The sequence below is a fragment of the Somniosus microcephalus genome, chromosome 10, assembly GCF_052327205.1.
Source record: "Somniosus microcephalus isolate GS21.2 chromosome 10, FLI_Smic_1.0, whole genome shotgun sequence".
In the NCBI taxonomy this organism is placed as follows: domain Eukaryota; kingdom Metazoa; phylum Chordata; class Chondrichthyes; order Squaliformes; family Somniosidae; genus Somniosus; species Somniosus microcephalus.
In genome coordinates this window covers 51,502,231-51,517,984 of record NC_140996.1, presented here as the reverse complement: position 1 = coordinate 51,517,984, position 15,754 = coordinate 51,502,231, and positions in this window count along the sequence as shown.

The window sequence follows — 15,754 nt, the reverse complement described above, 5'->3', positions numbered from 1 at the left end:
CAAATAACATATATTTATGGGGTGCCCACCTGACTCAGGCAGACACCTCAACCATCGGCATTAAAACAGCTGCCGGGCATAAAGTAAGGCATCGTTTAAACTGCCGTTCCATCTAAGGGGAATAAGATCACCAACAATAATTTAATGCTTTAGTTCTCATAAAGCAACAAACTAGATATAAGAAACATTCAGAATACTTGCCTAGGAGAGAAATTGGAAATTAAATTAAATTAACAGCTATATATCTGAATCTTTCACCACTGTGTGTGTGATGCTCCCTTAGCATGCCTTGCTACTATTTACATCGCTCTTCCGTAGTTGCTCACTTTTGTTATATTGTGGGAAGCATACAATAATTAATAGTCTGCAAACTGTAAACTTGTAAAATCCTGCAAGATGGTATCAGCTCAAAGCATTTGAACAAGATAATGTGGTACAACTTATTTACCATACATTATGTATGCTCATTTTTTGTAAAAGAATAATTTATATTTCCACACGTATAAATGCAGCTTTGGCAAAGCTAGTGTAACTATAAGCAACAATGCTCCGCATCTTTAATATGTGAAAGTATTTCAATAGATAACTGAGCCAAATCTTTTATGAGATAAAATGGTGCAGTTAATTTAAGTTTCATTCCGAAAGCTGTAAAATGGCTCAACGATATAAAAATAAATGATTATAGGGCTTAAAACTAAATAGTGGGGGTAGTGATCCGCTGAGCGGAAATTAAAAAAGTCAAAGAAAAATGAGAAGGCAAAAGTGCAGGGTAGCTATAGGGGTAATGATAACTAGAGTGTGACAGGAAGGGACACAGCGTATACACATAAGAGTGCATCAGAAAAAGGGGTCAGAGTAGGGAAAAATGGTAAAAAGACAAAATTAAAGCTCTATATCTGAACGCACGCAGCATTCGTAACAAGATAGATGAGTTGACAGCACAAATAGAAATAAATGGATATGATCTGACAGACATTACAGAGACATGGTTGCAAGGTGACCAAGCCTGGGAACTGAATATTCAGGGGGATTTGACATTTCATAAGGAAAGGCAGAAAGGAAAAGGAGGTGGTGTAGCTCTGTTAATAATGGATGAGATCAGTGCAGTAGTGAGAAATTATATTGGCTTAGAAGATCAAGACGTAGAATCACTTTGGGTGGAGATAAGAAATAATATGGGTAAGAAGTCACTGATGGGAGTGGTCTACAGGCCCCCAAACAGTAGCCACACTAAAGGACAGAGTAAAATCAAGAAATAATAGAGGCTTGTAAGAAAGGTATGGCTAGAATCATCGGAAATTTTAATCTTCATATTGATTGGACAAAGCAAATTGGCAAAGGTAAACTTGAGGAAGAGTTCTTAGCGTATGCGGGGTGGTTTCTGTAATGTATGTATCTTTAAGGGAGAGAACTACTTTTTACAGCTCCTGTATACAGTAGTACCGGCAGTGACCACACCTGTATATAAACCCTGAGTAGTGATCTGTACAGTTAGTTCTAGAGTAACCCTCATTCTGTAAACACTTGTTGATCGTTCCCTGCAGTCTTTTGCCTGATTATTGAAGGACAAACATTAAGATACACGGATCTAACACTGGTGACGACGCAGATTCAAACCTACCTGCAACTCTGCATCACCTCCCAGGGATTCGCTCCTGGAGAACAGTGGAAGGAGGTCGAGTCCAGAAGCACGGGCGTCGACCACGGGCAACCGCCCAGTCATCCAGCGGAGATTTGAGCATCGCAGGGGAGGCTGTCGAGAGCCAGGCTTGGCTTTCCAGTCACGGTGGTCCAGTGAAATGGGCTGGCAACAGGTACTGCACAGACCCTTCCCAGACAGCGGCGGCTATAGCCGACCGAGCGGCACAGAAAAAGGCTGAGCAGCGTCAACGGGGGAGAGAGAGAGGGCAGAGTGCACAGGGCGCAGCCGGTGTTCAGGACCGAGCGGCGTCAACGGGGAGAGAGACGAAAGAGAGCAGAGCGCAGCCGGTGTTCAAGAGCCGAGCAGCGTCAGCGGGGGAGAGAGGCGTGCAGGAAAACGCGAGGCGCTGCCATTGCCACGAGGACCGCAGAGAGCGGCATTGGCAGCAGCGCAGGAGCAGCGCATGAAACCCACAGGGCGTCGCCATTTGCCATGAGGACCGCCGAGAGCGGCGTTGGCAGCAGCGCGGGAGACGCCATTTTAAGCCACAGCGGGGAAGAAAGGAAAGCGCGGGAGACACCATTTTAAGCCAGTCTAACCACACCCAAAAATGCCGAAAAGTGGCAGTATCACAGCGTTCGACAATGAAGTCGAAGATTGGACGACCTATGTCGAACGCATAGAAGTATACTGCAAGGTGAATGAAGTGCCAGATGACAAGAAAGCACTGGTACTGTTGAATTCAATGGGTGCAAAAACGTATGGCTTACTACGAAACCTAGTAACCCCAGAGAAGCCAGTAGAAAAGGATTTTGAAAACTTAGTGTCAAACCCAAAGGACCACTTAAACCCCACACCAGAAGAGCAAAGCATTGATCACATCAAAAGAGGTGTTGGCTCATTTCAACCCAGCACTACCAATTCGGTTGGCGCGTGATGCATCACCCTATGGCATTGGAGCGGTGCTGTCGCACAAACTCCCGGACGGCTCGGAGAGGCCAGTAGCCTTTGCGTCTTGGTCACTAACCTCAGCCGAGCATAACTACGCCCAGATTGACAGGGAGGCCCTCAGCCTAGTGTGGGGAGTGAAAAAGTTCAATCACTATCTGCACGGGCAGAAGTTCACCTTGCTGACTGACCACCAACCACTTGTCTCCATCTTTTATCCAAAGAAGGGCGTTCCGGTGATGACTGCACAACGGCTACAAAGATGGTCCCTTTTTCTAGGGGCGCACCAATATGAAATCGAGTATAAGGGCACGAAACAGCATGGAAACGCTGATGGGCTATCACGCCTGCCACTGCCTACTGCGGAGGAAGCACCAGCAGTGGATCCTGTCAAAATATTTCATTTGACTATAATTGAATGCTTGCCAGTAACTAACGCTGGTATAGAGAAGGAGACCCGAAATGACCCGACACTGTCTCGGGTATATGATTTGACGGTGAAGGGATGGCCAGCACATGGTGAGTCACTGTTGCCAGCATTCTCATCCAGAAGAGAACAGCTGTCAGTATGCCAGGGGACCTTGATGTGTGGATCCCGAATGGTAATTCCACCCAAGTTAAGGGAGAGAGTGCTCAATGAGCTTCACGAAGGCCATCTGGGAGGGGTGAAAATGAAAAGCCTTGCACGAGCTTATGTGTGGTGGCCGGGGATCAATCAGCAAATCGAGGACCTGACAAAGAGCTGCTCAGGATGCCAGAAGGTCCAAAATGCACCACCACATGCCTCTCTACACCCATGGGAGTGGCCCTCATCTCCATGGCAACGGGTGCATATCGATTTTGCTGGTCCATTCATGGACTCAATGTTTTTAATAGCCGTGGATGCGCACTCGAAATGGCCTGAGGTGATCAAAATGTCCTCCACCACCACGGAGAAAACTATTGCAGTCCTACGGACCATTTTTGCCAGGAACAGCTTGCCAGAGCAGATTTGCTCTGATAACAGACCACAGTTTGTGTCCGAAGAGTTTCGAAGATTTATGAAAAGGAATGGGGTAAGGCATTACACATCCGCCCCGTATCATCCAGCCACAAATGGATTGGCTGAGAGGTTCGTACAAACCTTTAAAAAAGCAGTAAAGGCCATGTGCGATGACGACATTCCACTGCAGCATAAGGTGGACAATTTCCTGTTAGCCTACAGAATTGCGACACATGCAGTCACCAACCAGGCCCCGGCCATGATGTTCTTTAACTGAAGGTTGAGATCTCGTCTGGATTTGCTCAGACCAAATGTACGAAGAGATGTTGAGAGTAAGCAATTCCAGCACATCAATGAGAAGCCGACAAGGAGCTTCAGTGTAGGGCAACCAGTCTTGGCCCGCGACTACCGAACAGAGAAATGGCAACCAGGAACGATATGCACACGGCAGGGCCCACTAATGTACACAGTGGATGTTGGGGAGAACATTGTGAGACGCCATGCTGACCAGATCCTAGAGTCACAGGAACGAGTCAACCCCATGTCTCGGCCATACGTACCTGGGGAGGAGCTCGATGTACAGGTCGCATCTACCTCAGAAACAATAGCATTGGAAGCTGATGAATCAACTGATGACAGAGTGCTAGAATCGCCTCCACACCAAGAGCGAGACACTCGGGAAAGGCGTTATCCAGAAAGAATCAGGAAGCCTCCCCAAAGACTGAATTTATAAATAGACTATTTTCAGCTAATGTTGCATGTTAAAAGTGTTAATTGTAATTAGTTTGATATTTAATTGTTAAATGAGTGTTATGGTACTGTTAATCTAAAAGGGGAGGAATTGTATGTACATTTAAGGGAGAGAGCTACTTTTTGCAGCTCCTGTATACTGTAGTACCGGCAGTGACCACACCTGTATATAAACCCTGAGTAGTGATCTGTACATTTAGTTCTAGAGTAACCCTCATTCAGTAAACACCTGTTGATCGTTCCCTGCAGTCTTTTGTCTGATTATTGAAGGACAAACGGTGGCATAGTGGTTAGCACTGTTGCCTCACAGCGCCAGAGACCCAGGTTCGAATCCGGCCTCGGGCGACTGTCTGTGTGGAGTTTGCACATTCTCCCCGTGTTTGCGTGGGTTTTCTCCGGGTGCTCCGGTTTCCTCCCACAGTCCAAAGATCTGCGGGTTAGGTTGATTGGCTATGATAAATTGACCCTTAGTGTTAGGGGGATTAAATATGTGGGGTTACAGGGATAGGGTGGGACATGTGTTGGTGTAGGGGTTACGGGGATCGGGTGGGATATGTGTCGGTGCAGGCTCGATGGGCCGAAATGGCCTCTATCTGCACTGTGGGGTTTCTGTGATTCTGTGAAACATTAAGATACACGGATCTAACAGTTTCTTGGAACCATACGTCGTGGAACCAACCAAGGAGCAGACTATTTTAGATCTGGTAATGTGTAACGAGGCTGGATTAATTAATGATCTCGAAGTGAAGGATCCTCTTGGGAAGAGTGATCATAGCATGGTAGAATTTCAAATTTAGTGTGAGGGTGAGAAGGCTAGGTCTCAAACTAGTTTCTTAAATATAAATAAAGGCTATTACAAAGGTATGAAGACAGAGTGGGCTAAAGTAGACTGGGAAAATATATTACAGGGTAAGACTGTAGAAAAGCAGTAACAGTGAGAAAGAAAGACTCTAAGATAAGGATGAACCATCCATGTCTAACAAAGGAAGTGAAGGATGGTGTCAAATTGAAAATAAGGCATACAGTGTTGCGAAGAATAGTAGGAAGCCGGAGGATTGGGAAATTTTTAAAACCAGCAAAGGATGACTAAAAAAATGATAAAGAGGGAGAAGATAGCATACGAGAGTAAGCTAGCAAAAAATATAAAAACAGACAGTAAGAGCTTCTACAAGTATATAAAAAGGAAGAGAGTAGCTAAAGTAAACATTGATCCCTTAGAGGATGAGTCTGGGGAATTAATAATGGGAAACAAGGAAATGGTGGAGACTTTGAACAAACATTTCTAGCGGTCTTCACGGTAGAAGACACAAAAAGCATCCCAATAATGGATAATCAAGGGGCTATTGGGGAGTCGGGGGGGGACTTAAAACAATCAATATCACTAGAGAGAAAGTACTAGGCAAACTAATAGGACTAAAGGTGAACAAGTCCCCTGGAGCTGATGGCTTGCATCCTAGGGTCTAAAAAGAGGTGGCTGCAGAGATAGTGGATGCATTGGTTGTAATCTACCAAAATCCCAGGATTCTGGAGAGGTCCCTGTTGCGTCCGTGTATAATAAGACACAGACTGCAGGAGAAACGGTACAACAGGTGTTTACTCAATGTGGCTCAGAGTGGAACTGATCTGTACAGATTATTACTCAGTGCTATATACAGGTGTGGTCACTGCTGGTACTGCAGTATACATGAGCTGTAAAAGATCGTTCCCCTTAAAGGTATATGTTATGTTCATTAATAACTAAACATTCTTATTATGAACACAGCTAGCTTCTAGCTAGTTATTTATTCAGTACACGTTCTCTAGGTACAGTATCTGTAGAGGCTTCCATGTGTGCTCCTGTGTGCAGGCTGCCATGTTCATAATAAGAATGTCTAGTAATTAATGAACATAACAGTATATACATTACAATTCCTCCCCTTTTAGATTAACAGTACCATAGCACTCATTTAACAATTAAATATCAAACTAATTACAATTAACACTTTTAACATGCAACATTAGCTGAAAATAGTCTATCTATATATTCAGTCTTTGGGGAGGCTTCCTGATCCTTTCTGGATAGCGCCTTTCCCGAGTGCCTTGCTCTTGGTGCGGAGGCGATTCTGGCCCCCTGTCGTCGGTTGGTTCATCAGCTTCCGATGTTACTGTTTCTGGGGTAGATGCGACCTGTACGCCGGGTTCATCACCAGGTACTTATGGGCGAGGCATGGGGTTGACTTGTTCCTGTGACTCTAGGATCTGGTCAGCATGGCATCTCACGATGCTCTCCCCAACGTCCACTGTGTACATTAGTGGGCCCTGCCGTGTGCATATCATTCCTGGCTGCCATTTTTCTGTTCGGTAGTCGCGGCCAAGACTGGTTGCCCTACATTGAAGCTCCTTGTTGGCTTCTCATGGATGTGCTGGAATTGCTTACTCTCAACATCTCTTCGTACGTTTGGTCTGAGCAAATCCAGGCGAGATCTTAACCTTCGGTTAAAGAACATCATGGCCGGGGCCTGGTTGGTGACTGCATGTGTCACATTCCGGTAGGCGAACAGGAAATTGTCCACCTTGTGCTGCAGTGGAATGTTGTCATTGTACATAGCCTTTATTGCCTTCTTAAAGGTTTGTACGAACCTCTCAGCCAATCCATTTGTGGCTGGATGATACGGGGCGGATGTGTAATGCCTTACCCCATTCTTTTTCAAGAACCTCCGGAACTCTTCGGACACAAACTGTGGTCCGTTGTCGGAGCAAATCTGTTCTGGCAAGCCATTCCTGGCAAAAATGGTACGTAGGACTGCAATAGTTTTCTCCGTGGTGGTGGAGGACATTTTGATGACCTCAGGCCATTTCGAGTGCACATCCACGGCTTTTAAAAACATCGAGTCCATGAATGGACCAGCAAAATCAATATGCACCCGTTGCCATGGAGATGAGGGCCACTCCCATGGGTGTAGCGGGGCCTGTGGTGGTGCATTTTGGACTTTCTGGCATCCTGAGCAGCTCTTGGTCAGGTCTTCGATTTGTTTATCGATTCCCGGCCACCACTCATAAGCCCTGGCTAGGCTTTTCATTTTTTCCCCTCCCAGATGACCCTCATGAAGCTCATTGAGCACTCTATCTCTTAACTTGGGTGGAATTACCACTCGGGATCCACACATCAAGGTCCCCCGGCACACTGACAGCTGTTCTCTCCTTGTCGAGAATGCTGGCAACAGTGAGTTGCCATGTGCTGGCCATCCCTTCACCGTCAAATCATATACCCGAGACAGTGTCGGGTCATTTCGGCTTTCCTTTTCGATACAAGCGTTAGTTACCGGTAGGTATTCAACTATAGTCGAATGGAATGTTTCGACAGGATCAACTGCTGGTGCTTCCTCCGCAGTAGGCAGTGGCAGGCGTGATAGCCCATCAGCATTTCCATGCTGTTTCGTGACCTTATATTCAATCTCATAGTGGTGCGCCCCTAGAAAAAGTGACCATCTTTGTAGTCGTTGCGCAGTCATCACCGGAACGCCCTTCTTTGGATTAAAAATGGAGACAAGAGGCTGGTGATCAGTCAGCAAGGTGAATTTCTGCCCGTGCAGATAGTGATTGAACTTTTTCACTCCCCACACTAGGCTGAGGGCCTCCCTGTCAATCTGGGCATAGTTACGCTCGGCTGAGGTTAGTGATCGTGACGCAAATGCTATTGGCCTCTCTGAGCCATCCGAGACTTTGTGCGACAGCACCGCTCCAATGCTGTAGGGTGACGCATCACATGCCAACTGAATTGGTAATGCCGGGTTGTAATGGGCCAATATCTCTTTCGATGTGATTAGTGTTTTGCTCTTCTGGAAAGCTCATCTACATTCGTCACTCCACTTCCATGGCACCCCAGTTTGCAGTAGGGTGTTCAGTGGGTGTAGTATTGTAGACAAATTTGGCAAGAACTTATGGTAAAAGTTTACCAGCCTGAGGAACGACCTCAGTTGTGACACATTTTCCGGTGCTGGAGCCTTGACTACTGCCTCAATCTTCTCTGGGGACTTATGTAACCCCTCTTTATCGATAACGTGGCCACAATACGAGATCTGTTTTCTAAAAAACTCGCATTTGGGGCGGTTAGGTCAGAGCCCATATTCCTGCAATCGAGTGAGCACCTGCTACAGGTTGGCAAGGTGATCACTGTCATTTTCGCTCGTGACCAGGATGTCGTCCAAATAACACTGGGTCCCTGGGATCCCTTGCAGGACTTGTTCCATTGCCCTCTGCCAAATAGCCGGAGCTGATGCTACCCCGAATACCAGCTGGTTGTATTGGTAGAGACCTTTATGGGTGTTGATTGTGAGGTATTTTTTGATGCTTCTTCTACCTCCATTTGCAGTTACGATTGGGCCAGATCAATCTTAGTGAAGCGTTTCCCTCCAGATAGCGAGGCGAAAATATCTTCAATCCGCAGAAGTGGATATTGTACGGTGTGAAGGACCGGATTCACTGTTACCTTAAAGTCCCCACAGATGCGAACCTTCCTTGGTTCCCCCGGCGTGCTGCTCAACGACCTTTTCATCACAGGGACGATTGATGTAGCCCACTCGCTCCAGTCTACCTTGGACAGTACACCTGAACGTTCCAGACTCTCCAGCTCTGCTTCGACGGCTGGGTGGATCGCATAAGGTACCGCTCTGGCCTTAAAAAATTTTGGGCTTGCGTTTTCTTCAATTTTAATTGTCGCTGTCATGCCTTTTAGTGTTCCGAGTCCTTGCTGGAACACTTCTTTCGCGTCAGTTAGGATCTTTGACAGTCGCCCAGGTGTGACGTCGTCTTCCTTTTTTCAGCCACAGTCAGTGCCTGTATGGAATGCCAATCCAGTTGTATTTTCCGGATCCATTCACGTCCCAGTAATGGTGGTCCTCCATCTTGCAATACATACAGGTCTAGTTTTGGTGATTCCTTACCGTTATATATAACGGTCACCCTTATTTTTCCTTTGGGGTAGACTTTTTGCCCCGTGTACGTCTTCAAAATAATTTTTGTGTCTCTCAAGGGTATGTGTGAGAATAGCCGCTCGTAGTCCCATCGGTTTATGACTGTTAGGGTTGATCCTGTGTCCAATTCCATCTTTACCTGGACTCCTGCTAACTTGAGAGTGACCCAAATGGTTTGGTGATCCTCCGTTGTGATCACATTATGTAGTTTCAGACAACTCAGTTCCCTGCTTTCAGAGTCGTTATCACTCTTTTTTTCGTCTGAACTATTCTCCGTCATCTTATGTACCTTCTTGTACTTCCCTTTAGTAGGTTTCTTATTGCTGGTTTTCTTTCCCGACCTGCAGACTCGTGCTATGTGTCCTACTTTTCCACACTGTCTGCACACTTTGTCTTTGAACCAGCAATCATTCTGGTCGTGTGTTGTTCTGCCGCAGCGATAGCACTTCTCTGTTCCATATGACATTTCGTTTGTGCGGTCTCTGTTGTATCTCTGCAGCGCCCCGTGCTGCTGCTTCATATGATACCGCAATGCTGAAAGCCTTTTCCAGCGTAAGGTCCTTTTCAGATAAAAGCCGTTTCTGGGTTCCTTCACTTTGAAGCCCACACACAAACTTGTCCCTTAAGGTATCTGCCAGTCCCGCTCCAAACTGGCAGTGTTTCGATAGTTTGCGCAGTTCTGTTAAATAATCAGCATTGCTTTCATCCTTATGCTGGTTCCATTTGTGAAACTTGAATCTTTCTGCTATCAGCAGCGGTGTGGGGTTTAAATGTTCCTTTAGTATCGTTACTATGTCTTCAAAACTCTTTTCCATTGGCTTCGTTGAGATTACTAGATTTCGTAATAAACCATACGTCTTTGCACCCATTAAATTTAACAATACCGACGCTTTCTTGTCATCTGTCACCTCATTTGCCTTGCAATACACCGCTATTCATTCGACATATGTAGTCCAATCATCGACTTCATTGTCAAATGCGGTGATACTGCCACTCTTCGACATTTTGGGTGTGGTTTAAAATGGCGTCTCCCAATGGCTTAAAATGGCATCTCCCGCGCTTTCCTTCCTCCCCCGCTGCTGCCAACGCCGCTCCCGGCGGTTCTCGTGGCAATGGTGGCGCCCTGTAGGTTTCACGCGCTTCTCCTGCGCTGCTGCCAACGCCGCTCTCTGTGGTCCTCATGGCAATGGCGGCGCCTCGCGGGTTTCTGCGCGTCTCTCTCTCCCTCTCTCCGACGCTGCTCGGCCCCTGAACACCGGCTGCACCCTGTGCGCTCTGCCCTCTCTCTCTCTCCCCCGTCAACGCTGCTCGGCCCTTTGCTGTGCCGCTCGGTCGGGCTCTAGCCCGCCGCTATCCGGGAAGGGTCTGCACACTACCTGTTGCCAGCCCGTTTCGCTGGACCACCTCAACTGGAAAGCCAAGCCTGGCTCTCGACAGCCTCCCCCGCAATTCTCGAGTCGCTGCTGGATGACTGGGCGGTTGCCCATGGTCGACGCCCGAGTCTCTGGCCTTGACCTCCAATCCACTGATCTCCAGGAACGAATCCCCGGGAGGTGATGCAGAGTTGCAGGTAGGTTTGAATCTGCCTCGTCGCCGATGTTGCGTCCGTGTATAATAAGACACAGACTGCGGAGAACGGTACAACAGGTGTTTACTCAACGTGGCTCACACTGCAACTGAACTGTACAGATTACTACTCAGTGCTATATACAGGTGTGGTGACTGCTGGTACTGCAGTATACATGAGCTGTAAAACATAGTTCCCCCCTTAAAGGCACATACATTTGTTGTTTTCCAGTCCACTGGGACTGTAATGTAACGCACCTATTTAAGAAAGGAGGGAGACAGAAAACAGGAAACATAGAAACATAGAAGATAGGAGCAGGAGTAGGCCATTAGGCCACTCAATCCTGCTCCGCCATTTAATGTGATCATGGCTGAGCATCCAAATTCAGTACCCTGACCCTGCTTTCTCCCCATATCCCTTGATCCCTTTAGCCTTAAGAAATATATCTAACTCCTTCTTGAATATATTTAATGAATTGGACTCAACTGCCTTCTGTGGTAGAGAATTCCACAGGTTCACCACTCTTTGGGTGAAGAAATTCCTCCTCATCTCTGTCCTAAATGGCTTACCCCTTATACTTAGCCTGTGACCCCTGGTTCTGGACTCTCCAGTCATCGGGAACATCCTTCCTGCATCTAGTCTGTCTAGTTCTGTTAGAATTTTATAGGTTTCAATGATATCCCCGCTCATTCTTCTAAACTCTAGTGAATATAAGCCTAATCGACCCAATCTCACTTGATACTTCATTCCTGCCATCCCAGGTATCAGTCTGGTGAATCTTTGGTGCACCCCCTCCATGGCAAGAACATCCTTCCTCAAATAAGGTGACCGAAACTGCACACAATACTCAAGGTGTGGTCTCACCAAGGCCCTGTACAACTGCAGCAAGACATCCTTGCACCTGTACTCGAATCCTCTCGTTATGAAGTCCAAAATACCATTTGGCTTCGTAACCGCCTGCTGCACCTGCATGCATACCTTCAGCGACTGGTGCACAATGACACCCAGGTCTCGTTGCACTTCCTCTTTTTCCAATCTATTGCCATTCAGATAATAATCTGCTTTCCTGTTTTTGCCACCAAAGTGGATAACCTCGCATTTATACACATTATACTGCATCAGCCCAATCACCCAACCTATCCAAATCATACTGGAGTTTCCCTGCATCCTCCTCACAGCACACATGCCCACAAAGCTTTGTGTCATCTGCAAACTTGGAGATATTACATCTAGTTCCCTCATCTAGATCATTAATATATATTGTGAATAGCTGGGGTCCTAGCACTGATCCCTGTGGTACCCCACTAGTCACTCCTTGCCACTCGGAAAAAGACCCGTTTATGCCAACTCTTTGCTTCCTGTCTGCCAACCAGTTCTCTATCCAAGTCAGTACCTTACCCCCAATCCCATGTGCTTTAACTTTGCATGCTAATCTCTTATGCGGGACCTTATCGAAAGCCTTCTGAATGTCCAAATACACCACCTCCGCTGGTTCTCCCCTATCTATTCTACCTGTCACATCCTCAAAAAATTCCAGTAGATTAGTCAAGCATGATTTACCATTTGTAAATCCATATTGACTTTGTCCGATCCTGTCGCTATTTTCCAAGTGCTCTGCTATTACATCTTTTATAATGGACTCTAGCATTTTCCCCATTACCAATGCCAGCCTTACCGGTCTATAATTCCCTCTTTTCTCTCTACCACCTTTTTTAAATAGTGGGGTTACATTAGCTACACTCCAATCCATGGGAACTGTTCCAGAGTCTACAGAATTTTGGAAGTTGACCAGCAATGCATCTACTATTTCTAGGGCTACTTCCTTAAGTACCCTAGGATGTAGATTATCAGGCCCTGGGGATTTATCGGCCTTCAATCCCGCCAATTTCCCTAACACCATTTCCCTACAAATACTGATTTAATTCAGTTCCTCCCTCTCATTGGACCCCATGTTCTCCGACATCTTTGGGAGGTTATTTGTGTCCTCCTTTGTGAAGACAGAACCAAAGTATGTATTTAATTGGTCTGCCATTTCTTTGTTCCCCATTATAAATTACCCTCATTCTGACTGCAAGGGACCTACGCTTGACTTCACCAATCCCTTTCTCTTCACATATCTATAGAAGCTTTTACAGTCAGTTTTTATGTTCCCTGCAAGCTTACTCTCATATATTCTATTTTCCCCCTCTTTATTAATCCATTTTTCCTCCTTTGCTGAATCCTAAACTGCTCCCAATCCTCAGGTTTGTTGCTTTTTCTGGCCAATTTATATGTCCTCTCCTTGGATCTCATGCTATCCCTAATTTTGCTTGTTAACCACGGTTGAGTCACCTTTTTATTTTTATGCCAAACAGGGATGAAAAAATTCTGTAGTTGATCCATGCGATCTTTAAATGTTTGCCATTGCCTATCCACCGTCAACCCTTTAAGTAACATTCCCCAATCCATCCTAGCCAAATCGCGCCTCATACCATCATAGTTTCCTTTATTTAAATTCAGGACCATTGTCTCTGAGTCAACTACTTCACTCTCCATCTTAATGAAGAATTCTATCATATTATGATTGCTCCTCCACAAGGGGCCTTGCACAACAAGATTGCTAATTAATCCTTTCTCATTATATAATACCCATTCTAAGATGGCCTGATCTCAAGTTGGTTCCTCGACATATTGGTCCAGGAAAGCATTCCGTATACACTCTAGGAATTCCTCCTCCACGGTATTGTTACTAATTTGATTAGCCCAATCTATCTGTAGATTAAAGTCATCCATGATAACTGCTGTGCCCTTATTGCACGCATCTCTAATTTCCCGTTTAATGCCACCCCCAACCTCAGCATTACAGTTTGGGTATCTTTATGCAACTCCCACTAACGTTTTCTGCTCCTTGGTATTTTTTAGCTCTACCAACACAGAATCCACACCATCTTCCTCACTATTGTGTTAATCTCCTCTTTAACCAGCAATGCTACCCCGCCTCCTTTTCCTTTTTGCCTGTCCTTCCTGAATATTGAATACCCCTGGATGTTCAATTCCCAGCCTTGTTCACCCTGGAGGCATGTCTCCGTAATCCCAATTATATCACATCCGTTTACATCTATTTGCGCAGCTAATTCATCCACCTTATTATGAATGCTCCTCGCATTAAGACACAAAGGCCTAGAAATTCAGTGGGCTGTGCCACCCGTTAGCGCCCAAAGATGGCACTTAGTGGGTTTTGCGCCACTGGCCACGCCTCCCGCTAAATTTAGCGGGGCGCTAATGGCGGCGCTAGCCGTTAGCGCTGCGCCACCACCGATGATGTCATCGGTGTGCGCATCGCCCCTCTGCCACCCCGAATGCCAAATTTGGTAGTGCCCCCTGCTTTAATGCTGGTCACAATTTGCGACCGGTTCAGGGGGGCTTACCTGCGGCGGTAGAGGCGCTGAGGTGCGGGGTGGCCATTATTTTTGCTGGCTGCCTGCCAGCACCTCTACACGCCACCGTCCCCAGCCTCCTGAGCCCCAACCCCCGCATTGTGCCGGCTGTGTCCCAAGAGCCCGGCACTTCTCCTCGGTGCCGGGCTCTTTTGCTGGCACTCGCGATCGCCGATTGCGCTGCAGCAGACCCCTCCTGTTTAAGAAGGGGAGGAAGGCCTGCAGTACCGCAGCGCACCGTGCCGTAGCGTGTGGTGCTGCGGCACGTTGCGCTGCGATTTTCAGTTGCAGCGCCCCAAGAGGGATGCGGGGTGCCTCGAGTAGTGCCGCGCTACCGTTTGGTGCGCTGAAACTGAATTTCTGGTGGGCGCTTGCGACTCCTTCCGGGGCAGTACTTCCGGCGCCCTGGCGAGACTGGCGCTCCGTTTTCTAGGCCAAAGCCTGCAGGCTTGTTTTTTTTAACACTCTTAGTCCTTTTAGAATTATTATTTACTGTGGCCCTGTATGATTTACACTCCTGATTTCTGTGCCTTCCACTTTTGCTTTTCTCCTTCCTGTCTTTTGCTTCTATCCTTGCTTCCCTTTCCTCTGTCTCCCTGCACAGGTTCCCAACCCCCTGCCATTAAACCCGCCCCAGAAGCACTAGCAAACACTCCTCCTAGGACATCGGTCCCGGTCCTGCCCAGGTACAAACCATCCAGTTTGTAATGGTCCCACTTCCCCCAGAACCAGATCCAATATCCCAGGAATTTGAATCCCTCCCCCTTGCACCATTCCTCTAGCCATGTATTCATCTGAAATCTCCTTCTATTTCTACTCTGTCTAGCACATGGCTCTGGTAGCAATCCTGAGATTACTACCTTTGAGGTCCTATTTTTTAATTTACTTCCTAACTCCATTTATTCAGCATCTAGGACCTCATCCTGATTTTTTACCTATATCGCTGGTACCTGTATGCACCATGACAACTGGCTGTTCACCCTCCCCTACAGAATGCCCTGCAGCTGCTCAGAGACATCCTTGACCCTTGCACCAGGGAGGCAACATACCATCCTGGAGTCTTGTTTGCAGCCGCAGAAACACCTATCTATTCCCCTTACAATAGAATCCCCTATCACTATAGCTCTCCTGCTCTTTTTCCTCCTGTCCTGTGCAGCGGAACCATCCATGGTGCCAGAAAGTTGGCTGCTGCTGCCTTCCCCTGATAAGCCATCTCCCCCAACAATATACAAAGCAGTATATCTGTTTGAGAGGGGGATGGCCACAGGGGACCCATGCACTACCTGCCTGTGCCTACTATGCTGCCTGGCGGTCACCCATTCCCTTCCTGCCTGTGCAGCCTTTACCTGTGGTGTGACCAACTCCCAAAACGTGTTATCCGCGACATCCTCAACATCGCAAATGCTCCAGTATGTATCCATTCGCAGCTCCAGCACCGCAATGTGGTCTGCCAGTAGCTGCAGCTGGATACACTTCCCGCACACATGGTCTTCAGGG